The sequence below is a fragment of the Lactuca serriola genome, chromosome 1, assembly GCF_051521515.1.
Source record: "Lactuca serriola cultivar US96UC23 chromosome 1, Lser_US96UC23_V15, whole genome shotgun sequence".
In the NCBI taxonomy this organism is placed as follows: domain Eukaryota; kingdom Viridiplantae; phylum Streptophyta; class Magnoliopsida; order Asterales; family Asteraceae; genus Lactuca; species Lactuca serriola.
Genome location: NC_136408.1, coordinates 155,585,767 through 155,606,392, shown reverse-complemented (window position 1 = coordinate 155,606,392; position 20,626 = coordinate 155,585,767). Strand labels below are relative to the sequence as shown.

The 20,626-nt window shown below is 35.0% G+C and overlaps 2 pseudogenes; one reads left to right on the top strand and one right to left on the bottom strand.

Annotated features, from left to right (window-relative positions):
* The first annotated feature begins 628 nt into the window (after positions 1-628).
* Positions 629-9,341, top strand: LOC145063106 (putative disease resistance RPP13-like protein 1; annotated as a pseudogene).
* A 939-nt stretch (positions 9,342-10,280) lies between these two features.
* On the bottom strand, positions 10,281-19,707 carry LOC145063099 (uncharacterized; annotated as a pseudogene).
* Positions 19,708-20,626: the final 919 nt, after the last annotated feature.

Sequence of the window (20,626 nt, the reverse complement as noted above, 5' to 3'; positions counted from 1 at the left end):
ATGGCTTATGGATCATGACTTACGATTGAGGGATTATGACTTATGTTTAGGGCATAAAGCATAGGGCCTTAGGCTTAGTGCTTATGAATTAGTCTAATTATGGCTTATGGATCATGACTTATGACGTATGAGTTATGACTTATGACTGAGAGCTTATGACTTATGCTTAAAAATTAGGGCTAATGGCTTAAAATTAGGGCTTATAGCTTTAGGGTACATATGCTTTATGCCTCATGGCTTATGAGTTATGAGTTATGATTTATATATTAGTGATTATGGATTTAGGCTTAAGGCTTATTCATTCAGGCTTGAGGCTTGTGGCTTGTGATACATGTCTAGGGTATAGGCTTATGGCTTAGTAGTTAGGGTTTAGGGCTTTAGCTCACATCTACATACCACACATCCTACCCAACACCACCCCTACAACCCAATCCATACACATACACACACATACCTACATCCCCACATTACCCTTAGTGATTGATTAATCAGATGAAAGTCATTAACCGATTACGAATAAAGACAATTGGTCAGGCTTGTTGGTTCTAGTTAATATCAGTCAAAGCCTGTCATATTAATATATTGATATTTTTATTTGAATATATAGATTATGAATATTAAATTTTATATGGAGTGGTGTTGGTGTGGGTTTGTAGGTGAAGGTGGATTGTATGAGGTAGGTATTGGGTATAGGTGTAGGTGGGCATGCTTTGGCAAATATGGGAAGATTGTGTATGGGTGTGTGTGGGTGTATACATGTATGTAAAGTTGGGTTTGGGTAGGGTGGGTGGGTATATTGATTTGTAATAGGGTAGGGTGGATGTTGGGTTTGTAGATATGGATAGGTGGCTTATGACTTATGGCTTATGGCTCAAGGGTCATGACTTAGGCTTATGCTTAGGTCTTAGGTGTATGGCTTGTGAGTAAGGGCGAAGGGCTTAAGGCTTAAGGCTTATGGCTTATGCCATATGACTTAGGGCTTCAGGCCTATTTTGTATGAAAATATCTTATGATATATGTTTGACGTCTTATAGCTTAGGAGTTAAGGCTTGTGGCTTATAGTTTATGGATTAGGGCTTAAAGTTTACGACATATGGCTTATGGATTATGACTTATATCATAAGCCATAATCCATACGTCTCAAGCCATAATCCAAAAGATACAATTCTTAAGCAATAAACTATAAACCATAAATCTTAAGTCATAGGCCATAATTCTTAAACCACATACCATAATCCTTATGGGTTATGGTTTAAGGCTTACAAAATAGCGATTATAGCTTATGACTAAACTCATATTGCTTAAAGCTTTAGGTGTAGACCTTATGACTTATAGTTAGCTTAGTCCTTAGTCCTTATGGCTTATGGCTTATGACTTAGGGCTTAAGGATTAAGGCTTATGGAGTAGGGCTTATGGCTTATGCTTAGGATTTAGGGCTTATGTCTCGGGATTATAAATTAGGGCTTATAACTTATGGATATGGCTTGGCCTCAACCAGACTCGTTTACACTTACACACATACATATGGATAAAAAACTTATAACAAAATAATTATATATTAGATTTTAATTTCATGATAGAAATAAAAACATAGATATTATTTTTTAAATAATAAAAACAATAGATAATACTATCAGTTAAAAAAAATTATTTGTAATTTTATGAAAAAATTAAAACCGGTCCGGAAACCCTCGATAAGAAAGTTATCTTTCGAAAAAAAAATAGAAAACTTAAAAAAGAAAAACTCATTTGTTTGCAATTTTTATAGAAATATTAAAATTTCATTTTTGGTTTATTCCCTCATTCTTCCATTCCAAAAGTTTCAGATTCCCTCTGCCTGAAAAATTTTAGATTTAGTAATTCCCTCCTCTTTAAACCTAATATCTATTATCTTCAATGTTGAAACCCATAGGCCATGAGGGATATCGGAAATTCCAATCGCGTTCTCCGTTGCACCATCGATCCAAACGTTTGCTATCGACAATCGAAGATGTCAATCTTGAATATTGAAAATCAACTCACATCCCGCTCAGGTTTCCAAATTCCCATTACCCCCAACATAATCTAAACCACTAGGGTTCGTTCTTTCGTTTTTCTCTCATGGGGTCATCGTTACTGATGGGTTTTAGCTATAAGAACTTTCCTATGTGCGCATGCAAAACCCTAATGCTTGGATCTAGGCTTTCTAATTAAACATGCTTTGAATCCAAGACTTCTAATAGCTAATTAGGTTAAATAACAACATTGAAACAGATCTAGAACCATACCTTTGAATTCCTTGTTGATCTTGTTGTCTTGGAGCTTCTAGAGTCACAAATGTCACTCGTCTAATGGATTACAAACACCAATAGCAAGGAAGATGATTTAGGAGAGAGGAGAGGGGAGGAAATCGGCCAGAGTTGTCTTACTTTAGGTGAGATGCCGATTTCCCTTACCCATGGGGTCTATTTATACTTGTAGACTCCTTAAGGGTTACAGTCTAAACCCTAATTGGATAATCTTCTCTTAAGGCTATCAAAATCCTTTCCTTAGATAAGTCATGGACGATTTTGAGGCTATCCTAGCTTTTAGAATCCGTCCCTTGTATATTTATAAGGATTTATAGTCTAAAGCTTAACTTTCAAACAATTGACAGTTTATACCCCTTTATTTAATTAATCTCTTTAAGCCACCAAATTAATTCCAATTAATTCTATGACTTATATTAATCAAATAACCATATAAATATTCTTTATAATATTTACTCTCTCTTAATAAATCATCCTATCAAGTTGCTATGGTGAAGGCAACCCAAAAGGACCATGCACAACCGGGTCAAATACTTGCCTAATATAGTTGCAGCCTTAGACACTATTCCAACAGTCTCCCACTTGGATAAGTCTAGTAACTATACAAGTACAATTCGGTTTGCAATTGTAGCTCTCAAAGACGCTGTCAAAATCTGATCTAATCAATCTTGTCCTTTAGATAAGGGATCGTACAGTCCTCTGTAAGATATCATGCTGACAATCCTATGGAATGGTTAGTCAAACATTTAGGTTTGTTGATCTCTGATTTATTTGACATAGAACTTAATCGAACACATCAATTCAGTTCTGACCGGGCCCGACACATAAGTCAAATCAAATCATCGAGCGGCCGAGATATCGCTTTTACCTTCTTTGATAAAAGTTACAGATAAACTTCGACTTATATGCATTTACTTATTCATTAACCAACTATACAAATCAATGTGTTTTATAACACCGAGTTACTAATGCGTTTTTGCATTATCAATGTACAATCAATTAATAAATAACAAACCATATATCTAGGTTTTAAGACTATATGATATTATCGTCTTGCGATCACCTTTTATATCGTATTCCATAAAGTGATTCCAACAAGCGCGGGTTTGTTCCAATGCTCAAAACTAGTTCATAAGCACTCATGAACGTTGCAACAACCCTTTGCTATGTCTAACATCATTTAGACAATCTACACACCAATTCATGACAATCTTCATTCATATCTACTTCCAACATATGAATGATTGTGGACAATTTGAACAATTCGATTATTCCTAATAAACTCAATTATTCTGAAAGTCAAAACATGCAAAGTGAAACAATAGTTAAACGATTAACATAAGATGGTAACATTGGTCATAAATAAAACTCCTTTATTTAATCATCAAATGTTAATTACATTTATCTATTACACGTTTCTAATACTATCTAATCTATGCTAATATCATCCTTCAGCCCAATACTCCTAGTAAGCGGATCTGCTGGGTTATCTTCTGATGATATCCTCTTAACTATGAGTTGTCCTTCTTCTACACGATGTCTGATAAAGTGATATTTTCTGTCGATATGTCTTGATCTACCGTGATCCCTCGGTTCCTTGGTCAAGGCAACCGCACCTTAGTTATCACAGAAAATCTCCATGGGCTCCTTTATGGCAGGTACAACTCCAAGATCACCGATGAAGTTCTTTAGCCATATTGCCTCCTTCGACGCTTCGCTCGCTGCAATGTACTCTGATTCGCACGTTGAATCAGCTACAGTCTCCTGCTTGGAACTCTTCCATGTCACTGCTCCTCCATTTAGGGTAAAGACCCAGGCCGACTGCGAACGGTAGTTGTCCCTGTCAGTCTGAAAACTTGTGTCACTATACCCTCGCACCTTCAAGTCATCACTCCCTCCAAGGACTAAGAACCATTCCTTCGTCCTCCGAAGGTACTTAAGGATGTTCTTCACCGCAATCCAATGTGCTCTGCCAGGGTTCCCTTGATATCTGCTAACCATGCTCAAAGCGAAGGCTACATCAGGGCAAGTACAAGTCATAGCATACATGATTGAGCCAACTGCGGAAGCGTATGGTACTCGGCTCATTTCTGCTATTTCAGCTTCGGTACTCGGACTTTGAGTCTTACTCAACTTGGCATTACTTTGTATCGGTAGTTCTCCCTTCTTTGAGTTTTCCATACTAAAACGTTTTAGTACCTTCTCTAAGTAAGTATTCTGACTAAGTCCAATTAGTCTCTTACTTCTTTCTCTTACTATCCTTATTCCCAAAATGTAAGAAGCTGATCTCTGGTGACTTGATTAAGCTTGCTCGATCCGAAGGAATCGATTCTCAGCTGAAGAAATGGAAGAAAAACCTGCCCATGATCCAAGCCGTGCTCGCTGATGCAACCTAGAAGCAAATAAAAGAAAGAGCTGTTCAACTGTGGGTGAACGATCTCCAGCATTTAGCTTACGACATTGACGATGTACTCGACGATTTGGTCACCGAAGCTCTGCGACGCAAGTTGAATCAAGAAGCTCATCCCAACACCAGCACTAGTAAGGTATCGAAGCTCGTCCCAAAATGCTGTACTAATTTCACTCCTCGCAGCATTATGTATGGTCAGCAGATGAGTTCTAAGATAGAAGAGATCACCATAAAATTGCATGATCTTGTTGACCAGAAAAATGATTTGGGTTTGAATGTGAATGTTGAAAGTTCAAATATAACAGAGAGACGGTTGGAGCAAACTTCACTGGTCGATGAGTCCAAAATCATGGGTCGGGAAGGGGATAAAGAGAAATTGTTGGGGAAGTTGTTGGGAAATGAAGGATGTGACCAGAATGTGAGCGTAGTGTCCATAGTTGGAATGGGTGGAATAGGCAAAACTACTCTTGCCAAACTTTTATACAACGAGCAGAAAGTGAAAGATCACTTTGAAGTCAGGGCATGGGTTTGTGTTTTTTAAGAGTGCGATGTGTTTAAGATTAGCAAGGCTATTTTTCAAGCAGTAACAGTAACAGGTCAAAAAAAAGATTTTGCTAATCTTGATCTGCTTCATGTGGCCCTCAAAGAAGAACTTTCAAATAAAAGGTTCCTACTTGTTCTAGATGATGTCTGGAATGAAGACGACAGTAAGTGGGAACAAATACAAAGTCCTCTTCTTGTAGGGGCACCTGGAAGTAGAATTATTGTTACAACCCAGAGTACCCGAGTTGCATCAGTGATGGACTCGCAACAAACTTACCCTTTAGGGGTTTTGTTAAATGAAGATGCATTGTCATTATTTGCTCAACACGCGTTAGGAGAAAAAAAACTTTGACAAACATCCAACACTTAAGTTGTTTGGTGAAGGTATGGTTCAGAAATGTGGTAGATTGCCTTTGGCTTTGACAGCACTTGGGAGGGTCTTGAAGGGAAATCGAAATGCCAATAAATGGGAGAAGTTGTTGAAGAGTGAGATATGGGATATAGACAATGGAAATAAGATTCTTCCGGCTCTAAAACTAAGCTACTATCATCTCCCTCCACATCTGAAGCAGTTGTTTGCATATTGCTCCTTAATTCCAAAGGACTATGTGTTTCACAAGAACAAGTTAGTCCTATTGTGGGCGGCAGAAGGATTTTTGTCCCAATCAAAAGGAAACAAGTCAATGGAGAATTTAGGTCATGAGTGTTTTGAAGAGCTAAAGTCAAGGTCCTTTTTTCAACAATCAACGAATTACGAGTTAAGATATACAATGCATGACCTGATGAATGACTTGGCCACAAGTGTTGCAGGAGAGTTTTCCTTTAGATTGGATGGTGAGGTGGATGTATCTGATATGAATGAAGCTTTTGATAAATTTCGTCACTTTTCACTTGTAGGTCCAAGATCTGGATCATACAGAAAGCTTAATGAATTACATAGAGCTAAACACTTGCGAACTTTCTTAGTCATGTCAGTTGGTTTCGAAAACAATGGGTTTTTGGACAAGGTTCTTCTTGAACTACAATTCCTGAGGGTGCTAAGTGTCGTGGGCTTGAATCACATGTACAGAGATCGTAAGATGATCACGAAGGTACTAGAATCCATTGGTAATCTCAAGCATCTACGGTACCTTAATTTTTCTTATACCAGAATAACATATTTGCCTGAAGAAGTGAGTGAGCTTTATAATCTACAGACCTTGTTGGTTCATGATTGTTATGAGTTGTCTAGCTTGCCAAAAAAATTTTCAAAGTTAATAAACCTACGACATCTTGATATAAGAAATACTCCAAATTTGAACAAGATGCCCTTGGGGATCGGTGGGTTGAGGAGTCTACAAACTCTAACCAAGGTCATTATTGAAGAAGGTAATGGGTTCAAAATATCCGATTTTAAGGGCCTAACAGATCTTCAAGGCCAACTGTACATTATGGGGTTAGAAAAAGTGATAAATCCAGTAGAAGCAAAGGATGCCAACTTACATCAAAAGAAAGGTCTTGATGTTTTGGAGATGGAATGGAGTGATGTGTTTGATGATTCTCGGAATGAGATGATTGAATATGAAGTACTTAAAGAACTAAGGCCTGATCCTAAGTTAAAAAAGCTCAAGATTTTCAATAACAGCAGAATGCGATTTCCTACTTGGGTTGGCAATCCCTCCTTTGATCAGTTAACAGAGCTTACATTACGTGGTTGTAGAAGTACACATCTACCAACACTTGGATGTTTAGGGTCTCTTAGGAAGTTGGTTGTTAAAAGGATGAATGAGGTGAAGACTGTAGGTATTGAGTTCCTTGAACCTCCTAATTCTAATCTTGGCATTGCATTTCCATCCCTTGAATGTCTGAAATTTGATGATATGAAAGCCTGGCAGAGATGGTCAATTAATAGTGGTGACGGACATGGAGCTCCTAGATCATTTCCTTGTCTTCATGAGATCCGTATAGCCAATTGTCCAGAACTAACTGAAGTTTCAATCGGATTGATACCTGCACTTCGGGTTTTATATATTGAAGAATGTTCCGAAGCAGTGTTAAGAAGCATGGTTGGTTTGTCCTCATCACTTGTTGAATTAAACATGTTAAATGTCAAAGGACTTACTCAACTACATGGAGAATATTTAATGCATCTTAGGCCACTTGATCATCTTTATATTGAAAATTGTGATGAACTGAGATACTTGTGGGAACGAGAATCAGAGGCATGCAAGAGTCTTGTGAGTTTACAGAAGTTGGAAGTACAGAACTGTAAAAACTTGGTTTCAACAGCTGAGAAAGAGGCTAATATTGGGATCAGCATGGAATCACTTAAATCTGTGAAATTTCGTATCTGTGAGACATTGGAGAGTTACAATTGTCCAAATAGTGTTGAAAAATTGGTGATCAGGGATTGTGATTCAATGACATCTTTGACCTTCTCAGCAGTGCAGGAGCAGCCATCCCCTCTTACTGAATTGATAGTCGGTGATTGTGATAACATACAATTACAACCCAAACCCATTCCAGCAAAAGGCTTCAGCTTGTCTCGCCTGACATCTCTTCAGATCGGTTTGTGCAAGAATCTAAAGTCATTTCCTCATGAGCAATTTCAAAGTCTCACATCTTTGGACAAAATGTGGCTAACTGATTGTCCAAGTATAGACTACTCCTTTCCTTGTGGTGTGTGGCCTCCTAATTTAAGCACATTAGGGATTGGTGGCTTAAATAAGCCCATGTCAGAGTGGGGCCCCCAGAATTTTCCAGCCTCACTAGTTGAATTAGAGTTATTTGGCAAAAATTCAGGAGTGGTTTCATTTGCAGTGGCAGACGATGTGGGGAATACTACTACTCCATCATCATCATCATCATCATCATCTTTTCTTCTTCCACCATCTCTTGTTTCTCTAAGGCTCATTGATTTTACAGACGTGGAGTCATTTTCAGAGGTCTTACAACACCTCCCCAGCCTTAAAAGACTTGAAATTTTGAATTGCCCAGAGCTTGGAGATCTTAAGACCATTTACAACCCATCAAATGTGAGAATAGATGTGGGGTAGTAGAAAAGGTTCGTCATCTCCTTTCCCATCATCTGTGTCTCTTACATAAGAGTCGCTATTCATTTCAATAATGTTATTATAATCATTGTTTCTTAATAAAAGTGAAAGAGGGTTCTACAGCTTGTATCCCAAAGTATTACGGCCTCCACAACTTTTTTTTTTTTTTTTATAAATGTTATATTCCTTATAAAGTAAGATTTCAATTTCTGTGTATATATATATTTTTTCAATAACTATCCCAAAGTATTAGGAACATTAATTTTGAGACTTGTTTGTTTTGGTTTGTTGATAATACTATTTTTATACTGAACTAACAATCAAAACTTGTACAAAAATAAGAGAAAACTATAACTGCAGCAGTTGAATAGCTTTTCGGTTTTTGTAGAACTTTTACCATTAACTTGCTATGTATATTTGTTGCAACTGTATTATTTTATCTTCATTGCACCACTTCTTTGTGTATTCCTTTTCGTTGTCATGTTGTAGTTTTCGTTAATCTTGGCTTCGAGTGAACTTGTGCATTGTTGAATGAATTACTAGAAAACATAACAAAATTGTTTACAATTTGGACTTTTTCCAGAAACTTTGACCTTTTATTGGGTCATCAATTCAGAAATTTTGACCTTTAATGTCAAACCTGTTGGCTTTGAGATGTTGATTTTGGTAATATTTTTGAAAATCAGGGCCATCTTAATCCCTTTGTAACCTTTGTTATATAACTTCAGATTTCTTTACAAATTTGTATCGGTTTCTAGGTTAGAAATAAATCCATTTGACATTAAAACCTTTTCTGTTTTGGTAAAATAAAAAAATATGGTCAAACTCTGTATAGCATGAGTAATTATCTTTTTGTGTGGCAATTCCCAGTATAATTGATCAGTATGTTAAGGACGATGTAAGTCTACACGCTATAAACTTGTGCAAATATCATGACAACTTATTTGTTGTCATTAGTGATTGATTATAGAGATTGTTTATGAAATCATATTAGAATATTCCATATTATTATGTGATCTTGGCATGTTTCTATAAATTATGAGTTTATTCTTAAGAAGTTGCTCAATTTCTACAGGTGCACGTTGGACCAAGGCTGTCTACATATGATGTCAGTGAGGCAAATCAGCTAAATATGCACAGGGATGGACGTTGAAAAAAGTTATAAGACAATCAAGGGTTCGAGTAAATACCAAATACAAATTCCATATTTGGGATGAATGGTGGATGAACTGTTGTATAGGTTCACTGAATTGTACTTAGATATAGTAATTATCAAACATAGTTTGTTTTGGGTTTTATTTAAAAGTAGTTTATAAAAAAAATGCACAGTACAAGAAATGGTTATCTTTATATATAAATAAACAATAATAAATTACAAAATTAGTCATTTTGGTATACCAGATTTATAGGGTTTAGTCTACAAATAAACTCATTTACCCTTAGGGTGCATTTGGTACAGAGAATGGAAATGCAGAGAAAAAGAATTAAGCTGGAGAAAGAGAATTGACTCCCCTGTTTGGTAGAACTAAGAATCCACTAGAGAAATGTTTTTGAGAATTATTTCTCTTGTTTGGTTGTATTAATCAATGAAATAGAAATGAGTTTTTTTTTACATTGTTTATTTATTTTCAAACAAGATTTTTTTTTTTTTATAAAAATGCATTATGATGTAGTCAAAATATGCACCTTTTATGTTTTTATTTTTTTATTTTAATATTAATTATTACTAAATAATTTATTTTCTAATCAATTAATATTATTTTTTATAGATCTTGTGCTGGAAAACATATTTCTAATGTAAAAGAATAACTTACAAATAAATTTTAAAGAAATATGCAAATCATACTATTCAAAAGCTATGTCCAATGTAGGATATATGCAAAAAGTATAATTCAATATTCCTAACAAATAAAAAAACATAACTATGTTTAATACTAAATGTGCAGAGAATCAACTTCAAAATTCCTAAAAAATAAAAAAATAAAAACGTAACTAAAAATAACCTAATCATGATATTGAGCCATCCCCGATCATTTCCATGTAACAAATCTTTTCTTCTTCTGTCATCTTAAAAAACGTCCGGGCACGAAATTGATCTTTGCTAAACATGTCAATCGCCTTAATTCGCTGTTTGACATTGATATTTGGCATGCGTTGTATATCTTCGATAACTTTATCTATCATATCACATGCTTCTTTATTTTCTTGCCTTCCTATATTGTATATTGTTTCATTAAGTTTTTCACCAACCTCTTTAAAGTCTCTTTCATTTCTTTCGCTGCTTCCTTATAAGAGCTTTCCGTGTCATCCGTTGGAGGCCTTTTGCATTTACTATTGACACGAGCAGTTTGTTGCGTCTCTTCAACAATCTCTTTCAACCCTTCCACATCAACAGGAGAGTTTCTTTGTGTCTCTTCAATCACATCTTCACCAAGATCAGTAGCTCCATGACCAATAGCTCTATCCTTCCCGAAGATTTTACATAGGTTATCAAATTGGGGAAATGGTTTATCGCGAAAACATGCAGCACCTTTATGACTCTACAAGAATGGCACAAAATTAAATGGTTACTATTAATTTCCAATATGTTTAAATAGTTCTAAAAATAGTACAAACATAATCATATAGTACCTTTATGTACTCATCCCAAACTTCAGCATCGGCAGTAACACAACATTTATCTATATCCCAGCCGAATCCACTTGTGTTTGTTCCATATACCATATCGTGCACGATGTTGAAATGGTTTTTCCATGTCTTCATCCTCGATTTAATATGAGGCTCTGCTTTCAAACCCGAGTTAGGAAGACTTACATCTAGTAATTGTTGCGCTGCCTTCAAATAACCGGGTTTGAATCTGTTGTCAGCACCACCATACTTTCCGGATACATGTAACTCCAACAACGCCTCAAATAATTTTGCATCCTCTTAAGTAGTCCATGTGTGTTTGTTTCGCCCTGCCATGTCTACAAATTTTTTTTTACATAATAGATGTTTCAAATATCATAATACAATCATAACAACTTCTGTTTGTGGCTATATAACTCAACCAAAACTTCACCAATTAAACTGTTTTTTTATTCTAAAACGTAGACAATACAGAGGAGTACAATTTGAAAAGAAAAATCACAACATTCCGAGCTTGTATGAAGCTTTTATGATGGTTCAAAGTTGGACAAAATTTATAAAAAGTGCTGAAATATCATAAAATAATCATAACAGCTCATGTTTGTAGCTGTATAACTCAACCAAAACTTAATCAATTAAGCTGTTTTTTTGATTCTAAAACGTAGACAATATAGAGGAGTACAGTTTGAAAAAAAATCACATCATTCCGAGCTTGTATGAAGCTTTTATGATGGTTCAAAGTTGGACAAAATTTATAAAAAGTGCTGAAATATCATAAAACAATCATAACAGCTCCTGTTTGTGGCTGTATAACTCAACCAAATCTTAATCAATTAAGCTGTTTTTTTGAGTCTAAAACGTAGCTAATACAAAGGAGTACAGTTTGAAAAAAAATCACATCATTCCGAGCTTGTATGAAGTTTTTATGATGGTTCAAAGTTGGACAAAATTTATAAAAGGTGCTGAAATATCATAAAGCAATCATAACAGCTCCTGTTTGTGGCTGTATAACTCAACCAAATCTTAATCAATTAAGCTGTTTTTTGAGTCTAAAACGTAGCCAATACAGAGGAGTACAGTTTGAAAAAAAAAACTGTATCATTCCGAGCTTGTATGAAGCTTTTATGATGGTTCAAAGTTTGACAAAATTTATAAAAAGTGCAGAAATATCATAAAACAATCATAACAGCTCCTGTTTGTGCTGTATAACTCAACCAAAACTTAACAAGTTAAGCTGATTTTTAACTCTAAATCATAGACAATAAATAGGAGTACAGTTTAAAAAAAATCACATCATTCCAAGCTGGTATGATGCTTTTATGGTGGTTCAAAGTTGGTTAAAAGTTCAAAAAAAAAATTCTGCAATAGAAAAGCAATTTCCTTTATACTATTAACAATGTTACCAGATTTTCACATCAAAAACATGATTCAAACATGTTTAGAAAATCGATCTTGGCAATATTTTTAACACAATTCAATGAATTCTTTAATTGGAAGAATTGACATCAAGATTAACAATCACACCTTGAATTGGAAGAGGATAGAACAAAAATCGCCCAAGAAGAATGCGTGATTGGAGAAACAATCGTGACTTCGATCGTATACAGTCGTGACTTCGGTCCTATACTGCCGACTTTGATTATGTATCGACATATGTAGGGCAAAAAAAATTGGTTTTGATCACTTACGTGGGCCGATTGCATGAAAATCCGGTAGCCAATTTTGAAAAATCTTGATCGATTGGCGGTAACGAGGTTCGAATTGGGGGCAATTTGATATCTCCGCTTTTTTCCTTTTGATTCTCCATCACGTCGTTCTATCTTTTCTTTCTCTTTTCTCTTTTAAAAATAGAGAATGAATTAGATGGAAAGGGAATTGATTTATTTCTCAATTCCTAACTTTTTTTATTAACCAAACAAGAGAAAATGAATCAATTCCTATTCTCTACATTTATTTCCCTGTACCAAACACTCCCTTACTTCCGTGAAAGTTGGAGCAAGGCTATTTGTAGCCTTTTTAATTTGTCCCGTCATCTTTCTATTAATTATATGATATTATCTTTCTATTAATTATATGATGCAAAAATATGTTAAGTTAAATCATAGAGAAATTAAATATACACATCCTTTTTGTTAGAGTAAATTACAAAAATGGTTCCTATGGTTTGGGTTATTTGCACGTTAGGTCCCTAACTTATTTTTTAATTGGGAATGTTCCTATTGATTGTTTTTGTTGTGTGCTTGGTCCCTCTCTTACCTAAAATACTATTTTGCCTTTGATTTTTTAATTTATTTAAATAAATACATCCCATCGCCACTTCCACCTCATCTTATCTTACATTACATACCCCATCTTATTTAAATAAATTAAAAAATCAATGACAAAGTAGTGTTTTTAGGTTAGAGAAGGGACCACGCACGCAACAAAAACAAACTGTAGGGACCTTCCGAGTTAAAAAAATAAGTTAGGCACCAAACTTGCAAATTACCCCAAACCATAGGGACCATTCGTGTAATTTACTCTTTTTGTTACTACATATCTTTATTTTATATAAAATAATTACATGTGAAATGTATTATTTATCTCTTAGTCTATTCTTTTGATTTTTCTTTATTTTATATAAAATAATGATATGTAAAGTGCATTAATTATCTCTTAGTCTATTCTTTTGATTTTTATATTTATCTAGGTGGAGACAAAAGTTAAGAGCATATCTGGTTTCTCTAGATCATATTTTCACCTTAAAAAAAATTAATGAACTAATTTATCCTTATTTCAGCAAAATTTTTGATAATGTTCTTCATTTAATTTGTTTTTTTTAAACACGTTTAGTATTTTTTTTTTTTTTTGAAGTATTTAACAATAACATTAAATAAAATCAATATATTACAATACATTAAATTAATATTGGGGATTAAAACTAAACAAATTAATTAGTCAAAAAAAAAATAATAAGGCTTTGAGGTTCTTTTTTAACGATTAATCTAATCTACTCATGTACAACACAAATCTAAAAAAATTAGTATAATAAAAGTGGTTGCTATAATTGACTCAAAAAACTATCTTAAAAAGTGTAAAATTTTGAGGTTTATTCTTAAACATAATCTCTCAAAAAGCTTTTAGCGAGGGTTTCATGTTGATCGGGTTTCATGTTGATCTGGGGAACTCAAAAAAAGTGTTGCACAAAGTATGGTACCGAGGGGAATGCCACCCTCTGGTGGTGTGGTACCACTCGCATGCATCTTTCCATTCTTGACTTTGCTTTGTGTAAACAATCGAATCCCCCACCACATGTTTTTATCTATTTTCATATTTAGTATTGATTTTACTCTTATATTTTATTTCTCTCTTCGTCTAGCACTTTTTTTAGTTAATGAAAGGTTTAATTGTTGTTCTCTATTTTCTTTAATTATCTTATTAAAAATTGTGTGGGAAGTTTGATGTAACGTGCTTTTTTTTGTAATTAATTTTTAAATATTTAGAAAATCATTTTTAAATCATAAGTTGCAAAAATTCGGAAATTATAACATCTATAAAAATCATGCCAAATATAAACTTTTAAAAACATTTCGAATACCAATAGTTATTATAAATTTGATTTCAAAATAGTTTCATATCAGAGTATCCCAGAAATCCAAATCAAATTATGAGGAAGTGTACGGTCACGCCTTCGCCTTCCCGCGGTCATCTGTTGTACCTAAACGAATAATCGAATAATGTAAGCTCGAAGGCTTAGTGACTTACCCCCAAAATACCAACCTCATACAACCATAAACATATCATATAACAAACACAGAACAACATGCATCTCGAGTCTACGGTGTGACTGGTCCGCCCGCACTGGGCCTTCAGTCCACCTGGTCCACTCTCTGAATCTATAGTATGACTGGATCGCCCACATCGGGCCTTCAGTCTATCTGGCCCACTCTTTGATCCTTGGCACGTCTTGACCGCCCTCTTGGGGCCTTCAGCCTATCCGGACCGCTCGTCGGGCCTTCAGCCTGACTATGTGCCCTCCTGGGCCTACATTCTATCCGGTCCGCCCCGGGTATGTTGGCCTACAACACGAAGCAGGACCCACCTCAACCCAATGCCAATAACAATCAAACAATCATGTGCACATAACTATCATACGCTAGCATGTATATAACAGATAATCATATTGATTTAACGGATCACTAACAAAGCAACCATCCTATAACTAGGATATAGACCTAACCGGTCACTAACGTAGCATCATCCTATATACTAGGATACCGACCTAAATCAGGTCACTAAACGTAATATCATCCTAACTACCAGGATGCAGATCTAGCAAATCAATAAACATTACAAGCAAATACTCGGATACAAATCCGATAAAGGGCCGGCCTTGGTGCTTTAGACCCTGTTGATATAGTGAGGATAACTCACCTCGAATGCAGACGCTTCCTGAATGAAATCCTTAGCTGCTGCCTTGTCCACTTCCTGAGCTATCAATACCGAACAATATACCTAATTAGAAACTGGGTCCCGTACCATAATCCTTAATCCATGCATGGGGTAAAATGACCATTCTACCCCTGGCCCAATATGATCCAAAACTAAGTCCCAACCCAAGACAAAATGCAACACTAGGTAGGCTTTCCAAGCCCACCAGTGGCCTATGAATGGCCCAATTTGCTAAATTGGGCCTAATCCCTCTAATAGGCCTTACCCTAAGCCTAAACATCTTCTTGGCCCATTCTATCTGACTTCTGATGGCCCACTAAGGCCCAAAGAACCAAAATACCCCGCATGACCCAAACCGAGGCCCAAAACTCGCAAGGCCCATATTTGAGGAGTACGCTGGGCGTACTCCTATGTACGCTATGCGTACAAGCAAAATGGTGCGTATACTGGGCGTACCTGCATGTACGCTCAACGTACTCCCCTGTTAAGTCATTTTCGCATTAAGTGCTTAATACTCTAATCCAGAAGCTACAATCAAAGATCCAAGTCCTTTTCAACGTCTTAATCCATAGAGTCAGTTTGCATGACCCTAATAAGCCCAAAATCCAAAATAGCATTCCATTTTGAAAGAAATGATCTTAACTCATCCACGAATCCAATAAGGCATTCAAGATGGCAACTTTTTGCCTTAGGGACTCATTTTGAACTGAGAGTGGAAACTCTAAATCCAGAAATAGGATTTGAACCACAAAGTTCTATACTTGGGACCAAAATGACTTCAAAACCACACTACTCTAGATCTAAGCATTCTTGAGGAAAGTTATGAACTTTATACCTCTAAGGAATCTCAAATGATGATGCCATTCCTAATCTATGAGATCAAACTTCCCAAGTCCTTCCTTTCCAACTTCTTCTTTCCCCTTCCAAACTTAAAAACACCAAGATGGCCTCTCAAGATCAAGATCACAAAAGAATGAAGGGATGAAACATTCTAGGGTTTTTCTGAGGTTGAGGAGGCTGATAAGGGGCTAGGATTCAAGTCCTCATGTTCTTTATATAGTGATTGACCCTAAAACTAGGGTTTAGTGCCACTAAGCGTACGTTGGACGTACATCTCGTACGTTGGGCGTACGTCTCCAACACCCACGACCATTTAACCTTCTACGCTGGGCGTACCCCAGCTTACGCTCGGGGTACTCACCCAGTTGCCACCTTTGCATGCTTTGTCCTTTCTTGCCACTTCCTTCCAAACCAAGGACCAAAAGTGACATACTTAAAATCCGAGGGATGAATTTGAAGCTACTTGAAAAATGGGATGTTAGAGAAATAAGGTCTCATAGTCATTGTTTACAAAAGATTGACAAATTTAAGTACTTAGAGGCGGTTAAACAATCATAGTATCAAAAGAATTGTTCAAGTAACCACATAATACTTTGGCCTTATAAAATTCCAAGTCATATTCTAAGTCTTCATTTGATATTATCACATGAATACATTTCAAAACATAGGCTAGTCATTGTGAATGCTAGTGAGTAATACTGGTATTTCACACCTTTAATATTAAAGGAGTTTGCACAATCCAATGACTACTAAAAAAACCCAAAATTCATTTGAAAAAATTTATTGAAACATGAAAATATTGTCTTTCCAAACCATTAAGTCTTTAGCCAAAATCATAAGTCTTTAATCATGAAATCATAAGTCTGTAAGTTTTCACTCATACACAAATTAGAATAATATTTACTCGTTGAAAAATCGTAATTCATTTATCATTGGTAAACCACAAGTCATTTAAAGCAAATTCATAAGTCATTACCTGTCATTAAGTCATAATCAAAGTATCATTACTACAGTCATAATCAAATGTCATCATTAATATCATAATCACAATATCATCATTAGAGTCGTAATGAAAATATCATAATCACAATATGTACCTCTTGTATAAGTTCTCATCAAACACCACATATGCCTCCTGTATTTTGCTTTATCCTACTATAACTTATTTTTAAAAAAAACTCTATCAACTCCTTGTAGGTTAGATGTCTGCAAATGATCCTTTTAAGCTTCCCTATGTCTCAATGTGCTCGTCATGCTTTAACTTCCGACTGAAACTTTAAAAGATAGAAGGAAAAAAGGGGATTTGAGAGCTAATTAGAGTAACTGGACAGCTGGATGCTATCTTTTATTTTGGTATAAATAAATAAATGATGCATCATCTTCATTTACACCGTTTCCTCGATTATAAAAGTGATTGAAAAAACGAATAGAGTTCATCCCTATATGACGGGTCATTAAGTATTGCCCAAAGATTTTCCAACTGCATAATAAATAACAACATATATAAACTTATGAGTTAATTTATCAAACATAAACAAAAAACTATCAAAGTACATTGCTATTTTTAAAATAAGACAAAAAGCCAATGTACATTGTTATTTCATGCACTTAGGATAAAAACCCAATTACCAAAGTTTTTAGCAAATAATCACCATAAAACCAAAATTACCAAATCAACATGCATTTTATGATGTCAAAGTAGATTTCTATTTTAAAACTAAGACAAAAACCCAAAGTACATTGCTATTTCTTACACTTGGGACTAAAACCTAATTACCAAATTTTTTTTGAAAATAATCACCACAAAACGAAAATTACCAAATCAACATGCGTTTTATGATGCCAATGTAGATTGTTATTTTTAAACTAAGACAAAAAGCCAAAGTACATTGATATTTCTTGCACTTGAGACAAAAACCCAATTACTAAAGTTTTTAAAAAATAATCACCACAAAACAAAAATTACAAAATCAACATGCATTTTATTATGCCAAAGTAGATTGCTATTTTTAAACTAAGATAAAAAGCCAAAGTACATTGCAATTTTCTTGCACTTGGGACAAAAACCCAATTACCAATGCTTTTAGCAAATAATCACCACAAAACCAAAATTACCAAATCAACATGAATTTTATGATGCCAAAGCAAATTGCTATTTTTAATCTAAGACAAACAAACCAATGTAGATTGCACTTGGGACAAAAAACCAATTACCAATGCTTTTAGAAAATAATCACCACAAAAAACCAAAGTTGATTTTTTTACCTATGATGGTTGTGATGGTTATGGTGATGGTTGCGATGGCTGTGAAATCGGCGGGAGAGCAGAAGTTTATGGCCGATGCCTCTAATATGACTACATCGCTCTCTTAATACTTTCTCAAAAGCAGCTCTTTCTTGAGCGGGTGTTAACTCACTTTCACATTGGGTTTGTTTTAAGAGCTCTTCGACTAACCGATTATGTAATTCCACAAAGTGAGTAACAATTAAGTATAAATAAACACTTAATTATTATAAAATTATAATTAAATACTTACATATTGTTGTTCCGCCTCGGTAGTAACAAATACACCATCACTATTGCTATGAGCCTTGCGAGACGTTTCCACCCTCTTAAGGTTTTGCTTAACATTAAAAATTAGATTATATTTTAAATAAATAATTACATGTATTGTACGTTACCTTCTTATAGCAAGTACTTATATAAGAGCTCGAACCCCCACGATTCATGTTCACTTGCATTTGACAGACTTTTGTGTTCTTGTCTGGAGTAATTCTATGTTCGTCCGTTTGGAAATACTCAACTACTTTCTTCCGGTTATCACCATCCATACCCTCTGGAGGGCTGGCTAATGCTCTCGGGATATCATCATACCCTCCGATTGCCAAAAAATATTCTTTTGGGTCAGCTTTACTGTCTCGATAACCTTTTAACAAAGTTGCTTGAAAACTCGTTGTCAACATATTAGCTTGTACATCCTGGTAAATCTGATCCAAATCAAACTTTGTCTACAAAATAAAAAAAAAATAAGTTAACCAAGTAAAAACTAGTCATAATTAACCATATAAAATATTTTTAAATAAATAATTACCCCTAAATGTTGTATTACAGTGTCCTTTTTTGTAGGGGGAAACTTTTTTCCATGTCTATTTATAGAAAGGGACCATATGTCACATTGTTTTTCCAACTTTTCGTGAAAACATGTCTTTCGGCTCTCCTACGAGATCATATGTTATCTCCCTATCATATCATAATCCATGGTAATCGGTTTTCCCTTCTTCTATAAGATCCCTCTTTCAAACTTTATATTTTTGGCTTTTCCTCGGACTTTCCTACGTGCATGTTGCTCAACTACACATATAATTAAAAAATTTTAGAAATGGTATTTAATTTATAATAATTGAATAAAAATGGTAAATAAAAAATCCATAATAAACTTATGGTCCTGCTCATGATGACCGACACCTCTACCACCTGGGAAAGGTGGGTCCTCTACCCCATCACCCCCGTGTCCACGAGCCATAACAGCAGCCATGATACACACAAACAAAATTCATATTGACAACATTTCCTGAAAAATTATAAGATATACAAATACAATTTTTATTACAAATAAACATTACATAAAATAAACATTTACATAGGAATAAACATTTCTATTTAAACCAGGAATCCAAATAAAGTTCATATTACAAACATGTATTTCCTTAAAGGTATTCTAATCAGAATCTTCCTTATATCCTTCAGTGTCTTCTTCAGTATCATAATCAGAATAGGTATCATGGTAATCAGTCTCACAATCAGAAACATCATTGACTCTACCGGTTGACGGAGTAACTTCAGTTGCACTTTCTACATCAACAATAATTGTAGGAATGTTTTGAAAGTACATGCTGAAATCAATAAAAAGTGAAGCATCGAATAAAGAGATATTTTGATGTACGTCTACATTGTCTACATTTTCGTGCGAGCCATTGTCAATATTTTGGACAGAGTCATTGTAAACAACATAGACACGATCATCTTTCGAAGGTAGATTCCAAATACTTCGATGATTAACATGCTCAACAACACATCGATGGTTATTGTTTGGCTCTCTGATGTAGACCATTTGTTTGGCTTGTGAAGCATATATGAGTTGATCATCTTTGTATGATTCGAGTCGTGTGCTGATACATGTGAAATTATCACTAGAAATAACTCTTGTGAAAGTATCAAACCACTTGCAACGAAATAATACAGTTGAATAATCATGCGTGTACTTCAACTCTACAATCTTTTCTAACTGGCCATAATATTTCTCGCCTTTCTCATCCACCGCTAAAACCCGAGAGTTTTGTGTTGTGTGTTGTGCATCACGACTAAGTGCCATAAACCTAACACCGTTTACTATGCATGCAGTGTATGAATAAACATTCATTTGCGGACCCATTGCAAGAACCGACAACTCTTTG